The sequence below is a fragment of the Diplotaxodon limnothrissa genome, linkage group LG2 (genome assembly GCF_057381915.1).
Source record: "Diplotaxodon limnothrissa isolate DT_005_m linkage group LG2, D_limnothrissa_male_GT1.1, whole genome shotgun sequence".
NCBI classification, from domain to species: Eukaryota; Metazoa; Chordata; class Actinopteri; order Cichliformes; family Cichlidae; genus Diplotaxodon; species Diplotaxodon limnothrissa.
The window spans coordinates 30,950,587-30,956,586 of NC_140597.1; the positions used below are offsets into that span (position 1 = coordinate 30,950,587).

The 6,000-nt window shown below is 40.6% G+C and overlaps 1 protein-coding gene across 1 annotated transcript in view; it reads right to left on the reverse strand.

The window, feature by feature from the left end:
- pdgfrb (platelet-derived growth factor receptor, beta polypeptide) overlaps positions 1-5,702 on the reverse strand; it is a 29,600-nt gene extending 23,898 nt beyond the window's left edge. The window contains exon 1 of the mRNA XM_085362305.1: positions 5,318-5,702. The gene's annotated coding sequence lies outside the window, so the exon portion shown is untranslated. The remainder of the gene's footprint in view (positions 1-5,317) is intronic.
- Between the last annotated feature and the right edge of the window lie 298 nt (positions 5,703-6,000).

Here is a 6,000-nt window from a genome sequence, read left to right on the forward strand (position 1 = left end):
AAAAGTTGCTCCTCTTTATAAGTATTTGATTAAAGATTAGCAGCATTTTGACAATTGTGCAAATAAAATGTTGTTAAGGAAGTGTAACTCTTCAAATGAGTTGTAAAACTGATAAGATTTCACCTTGGATAAAAGCCTCTGTGAGACAATTCATCTCCTTATCTAGTTTAAGATCAGACTCAGGTTTGACACTTAAGGTTGGTTATTGTGGGTTTTACATATGGCCCAAGTCCAAGAGAGGATCAGCACAATCACCACTGGGTCTGAACACAATAGCCTTAGTTTTACTTTCACTGAAATATTAAAAAAAATTAAGCATATCGATGCTTTTATGTCCTGATATCATTTCTTTTTACTGAAATGTAAATGAAGATCATCTGCATAAAAATGACACGAGAAGACTTTACCTTATCATTCCCCAGGTTAAAGTCCATATAATCTCCTACTGAGTCCACGTGTGAATAAAGCAGTTTTACTGCCCGGAAAATTTGCACACCCTCCTCAGCCTCGGCAGAAAGCTTAGAGCACACAGGGAGCAGCTCTTAAACGTTGGTCTGAATCAGGGTCACTTTCTTTAAAGATATAACTGCACTTTTTGAGTGTCCTTCCAGTTGATCTCATCTATCTAATTTTAGCATCTTTAACAAACTAAACAAATTTAATCTCTAACCTCTCACTCACTGATGATCTAACAGTTGCCATTTGCCAATAATGCACATGTCATACCCCACATGTCTTTCCACTCCAGAGCCTTAGGTGTCATGATGTATTTTCATGCCAGCCAACTTGTATAAAGGGCATTTTTTTGTGTTTTTGTGGTCATGACTAAAAAGGTTTCTTCAGATGTGTGACTCACTTGTTCTGACCTCAAAGTAGGTTTCACTATTATGCAGCAGGACACTATTAGAAAACTGTTAGACTATTAGAAAAGTCTCTGCTGGACAAAAAGTGCTTGTACGCTGAAACTTAAAAAGCTACAGCTGCACTGAAACCATCTCAAGTTTGCATTATCAGCACTGAAAAATCTGCCTAGTACTCCTGTAACAGGTTTCCTTCTGTTCGGTATTTGGACACAGTGCTTGTGAGGTCTTATCACAGAAACCAAAGTAACTCTATACTCATGCTGAGGCAACACATGTTTGGGAGACTGCGGATTTTGGTTCAGTGCCTTTTAAACAGAGTTGTAAATGCTGTGTGTAGTGGCAGTCGGGGGAGATGTAAAGAGCTTCTGTGTGAAACCCATGGATGTAGAATGACAGCCTTAGATGTGGCTAGCGTTTGAGATCAATTTAATGACTTTTCAGGAACCAAAATGAAGGAAAAAGGGATTACGATTTACAAACTTAAGCAGCCTCTGTCATTGAAGTCAGTTTTCCTCTTTCAAATCAGCTGGATGTGATTTTGTCACTGCCAGTCAACTCAATAAAATTGCTTATAGGGTATACAGATAATGCAGCTCATGCAGATACATTTGCTAGCATAAGCGACACAACATCCTTCAAAGATTTTCCTCCAAAAACGTCTCCACCCATGTTCATTGTGGTACCCTCCTTTTTTGCTGCACGATATGAGACCCCCTGCCTCATGAGAAATGAAATACGCCTACACACACTTCCAGTCCCTGCACTCCCTCCCAAAAAGAAAGAAATTGAAACAGCTGAATACAATTAGGACTGACTGACTTTAAATTCCATCTGTTTACCTAAAAAAAAAAAAAAACCCAAGGAGACGGAGAAGGAAGAATAACAGTCACAGGGAATTTCTTTTTAGTGGATAACTTGTGCTATTTGTGCATAAATTCTGTAATTTTAACTGCTGTGCAGTTTCCCACATTTTTGTGTCTTGCTTTCAGTGAAGCTAAACTGTGCAGATTAACTTAACAAAATGCTCCTTCATTTTTAACTGTGCAAAATATTCTTATCTCACAAAAGACTGTTTTCCTTTATCCTCCTTTCTCATTGCACTGCATCACCATTTCCAACATGTTTTTGTTGGAAAGAGGACAGAACAAACTCCAGGGAGAAAGCCTGGTGCTTTAAACGAATCTGATGGAGACCAAAACTTCCTGTTGAAAGTAAGCCTGTATTAATCCTTATGCAATAAATCCAGAGAGGAACTCATAATAACACCTTACTAATGTTACACTCATACAAGGTTGGACACAGCTGTCAAGTCATTTACTTGAGTAAAGGCAGGAAAATCAATAAAAAAAGACCACATTATAAGTCAAAGTCCTACACTTTAAATAAAAGCTCAATATTTTGTGAAATAAATATTTTTCATCTTTTGCAAAGAGTTCAGTGAAAACATTAATGCAACTCTGGGGGTACTGATTAGCTTAGCTTAGCACATAGACTGAAAACAAGGGAAAGATGTAGTGGACCTTTCTCATCAGTTTCTTGGTTTTACACTTATTTAAGCTTTATTTATCTTTTTTTACACTATATTTTTGTAATATGTGGATTTAGTGTAGTTTTGCATTCAAAGTGTATTGTGGTTTTATGTAAATGAATGATATAAATTTTCTTTTTGCACAAAAAGCCCAACAAAAGACAAGGGTTGGAAATAAGCAATAGGTATAAACTGTGTGCAGCACATCAGTCCCATGCTCTATACTGGCCTTATGTCAAACTGCATTTAGTTACATAAATAAATAAAAAATATTTATTTCAGAAATGCATCAAAAGATACAACAAGCTCATTTGTGTCAGGCTGTTATTTCCCTTTAGCGACAACTCAGCAGCTGTTATTAGATCTTAGTTAAAATGTTACTAAATCTTGATCTGAGGAAACCTGGAATGTGACTGGGTGTTTACAACAAGATAAGTCATTATGGAGGAAGTAGTCTCTTAATAGTCTTCTAGTATTTTTCTGTACTGTATTCACAGTGCAATGGTTTTTTTTTCCATGATTATGACACCTTTCTTTGCGATTTTAGGCTGATCCCCTTTCAAAAGTTTGTTATTGTGCGACAAGAGTATATATATAATAAATCAAATGAATGTTTTCTCAATGAACAAACTCACTTCCTGTCTTAAGATGAGATGCAGCTGCCTGACAGCTCTGTGTGAGTGGGAGGGAAACAATGAGGGGGAGGCCAGATGGACAGCCATACAGGATGCTTTACTGCAGCACCACTTGGTGCTTTTCATTAAAGCTGTGTGACTCAAGTATAAAATCTAAGTACAGCATGAAAGAACCAGCGACGTAAAAAGAGGCTCTAGACTGATAGTGTTAAGAAAAGCAACAGCTCATTCAAAAAATATTGGTGGTGGATAATGAGTAAGCCAATGAGTGTCCACCAGGGGATGAGTCAGAGTTTGTTCTGTGAATCTGAAAAACGAACCAATCCGTGTCACGACAACATGATGTGAGAGTGTGTAAGTATTTTAACTCAGTGTTTCCTCTGTAAACAAGTTTTTTTAGATGAGGGTTGCTCAACTTTGAGTTGAAGTCACAGAGGATAAATGAAAACAGGACAGAATGGGATCAGTATTTTTCAAAAGTTGTTGTTGAGCTCAAAATGTTACATATCTGCACATGTGAGTTAAATCAGACTCCTGGCATGCTTTCTGCATGGTCATAATGTGAAGCACATTTTCTCAAAGCTGCTGGCATGCAGAAGGCCTAGAGAGCCAGGAAACAGCTGATGTCGACGGATTAGGTCCGGGCCAGGGGGAATGGAGCCGGCTGGGCTGCACTTCATCGGGGCCGGAGAGGAGCACTCCGCTGGAGTACATACCAGCAGCCTGACGCAAGACAGGAAAATCCCCACTTGTCAGAGTCAAAACTAAACTAAGTTTTGCAAATCTTACAATAAAGATTTGTCACAGCTGATCAAGTGTTTTATAAGTTGGTGCCGTGAAAGTAGAAGCCGACTTTAAAGCTATGAAACGAATGCAATGCAGTCTAGCACCATTGATGGTAAAAGTATGACATGCATGCAGTCTTCCAGCGGTTCATCTACAAAAACAATGCCAGACAGTGCCTGGAGTGAAACATCCACAGCGCCAGAGAAGATCAAAAACTTCAAAAGGACACTCCTGTCTGTAGAGGAGGAGAAGAGCATCCACAAAACACATGCCAACAACATTTTGATTACAGCAGATGTCAAAAAGGTCCCCTGTATGCAGAAGATGAATGTGCAGCTAACGAACCCAACAACAAATACCAAAGTCACCATACACAACAGTCAGGCAGGAAGGCTTTCAGGTGCAAAACATGTGTTGGAATATACTGAAAAGACATGTATGCCACATGTGTCACAGCCATTAAAATGGCTCACAGTGCTATAATATAACTCGTTCCAGCTACTAAAATCTTCTGATGAACAGGAAGCGATGATTCAACTAATTATGCCGGCTGGACTCGGCATTCTTGAGATGAGACCAGGTTGCTGGTTTTACGACATATCTACATTACAAAAGGGAGACTGAGTAACACAACTATAAATTTAGGGTGGTATGTGTTAACACTTAAAGGGAATTCCTCCAAAGAGGATGCTGTTGACAGTGATAGATGCTGATATCAGTTCACAGCCATTGCTCTTCAATGAGCTTCTCCATGAATCAATGCAGAGAAGATTGAAAAGGGAGGAAAGTGACCAATGGTTTGGTGTAGAGGACCCCTGGTTCACTCTGGGTGACTGAAGAGGGCTGTACAAACAAGCCCTTTAGCAGCGAAGCACAAAGTGGAGAGCGTACAAACAGCTTGTACTATAAACCCTACTGTGTTTGTGTGTACGCTAGACCCCGGGACACCTTGTCAAATGCATTCTGTTAGTGGGAAAATAAACAATGTTAAAGTTGTCCAATGTCAAAGTGTCAAACAGTTGCTGTGTACAGAGATGCAAGCCATCACTTTGCTGATGTTTGAACAGGTTGCTTACGCTCTTTCACGCAGCGTTGCAATGGCTGTTGTATATACACAGACACACACACACACACACACACACACACACACACACACACACACACACACACACACACACACACACACACACACACACACAAGTATGTGGGTAACGAACACCACCAAGAGACAGCAACAACATCACAAAGACATACAGTTGTTCTCTTGTCAAATCGAATCAGATTTTTTGTTTAAAAAAGCTATAAGAAACTTGGGTCCAGTGTTCAGGATGAAGTGCATCTATGTCAGATGGCTGTGAAAGTCAATCTGTCACAGTGGGCTTCCCGTACAGGATAAGTGAATTTTCAACACTTTGCACAGCCCTTTTTTACTTCTGCCAGCAGCTGTCGAGCAGCTGGAACTTATACTAAAATACTTGACGGTGACAGAGAAGTATGCTTCTTACCTTCAGACGAACCCCAGAAACACAGAAGAATCTTTCCTCTTTGACCAAGAAGGTTGCCGGCCAGCAGAAGGAAATTGGAGAGACTTCCAGTGAGATGTCTCTACAGGGGCTGCTGCTTCAAATGTATAGATCCCTCTGATGTTCACTCTGAGGTTAATCTCTCCTGTCCCAGGAGTCCGTTGGAGGAGGTACTGCAGTGAGCCCGGCTGTTTGTTTAGTCAAATCACATCACCGCGGGTGTCTCTCTCTCTCTCTCTCTCCACTCTCACACTCAGAAAGAGTGTTCTAAGAAAAAAAAAGTTCCCAACAGAAACATGCACACACACGCACACACAAACTGTGCACACTCCACCCCTGACAGATCCACACTAAGCAGAGCGCCAGTGTCCACCCCTGCTGAAGCTGAGAGAGAGCAGGACGAGGGAGAGGAGGGAGGGAGCAGTGAAACAGAGCTGAAGCAGAAAGCAAGAAGTTTCTAGCAGGGCGACGAAACTTCAAAATACAAATCCAGTTCTGCTTGTTGTTCTAAGGTAGAGGCTCAGAGGTCTGAGCCGGAGCGATTTGTTTATGAATGGAGTGGAGGTGAACTGAGACTGTCTCTATTGGCAACGGCAATCTGGACCGCATCTAACCCCCTCCATAAAACAACAAACACAATAAAAAGGAGGAGAAAGAGTGAGAGA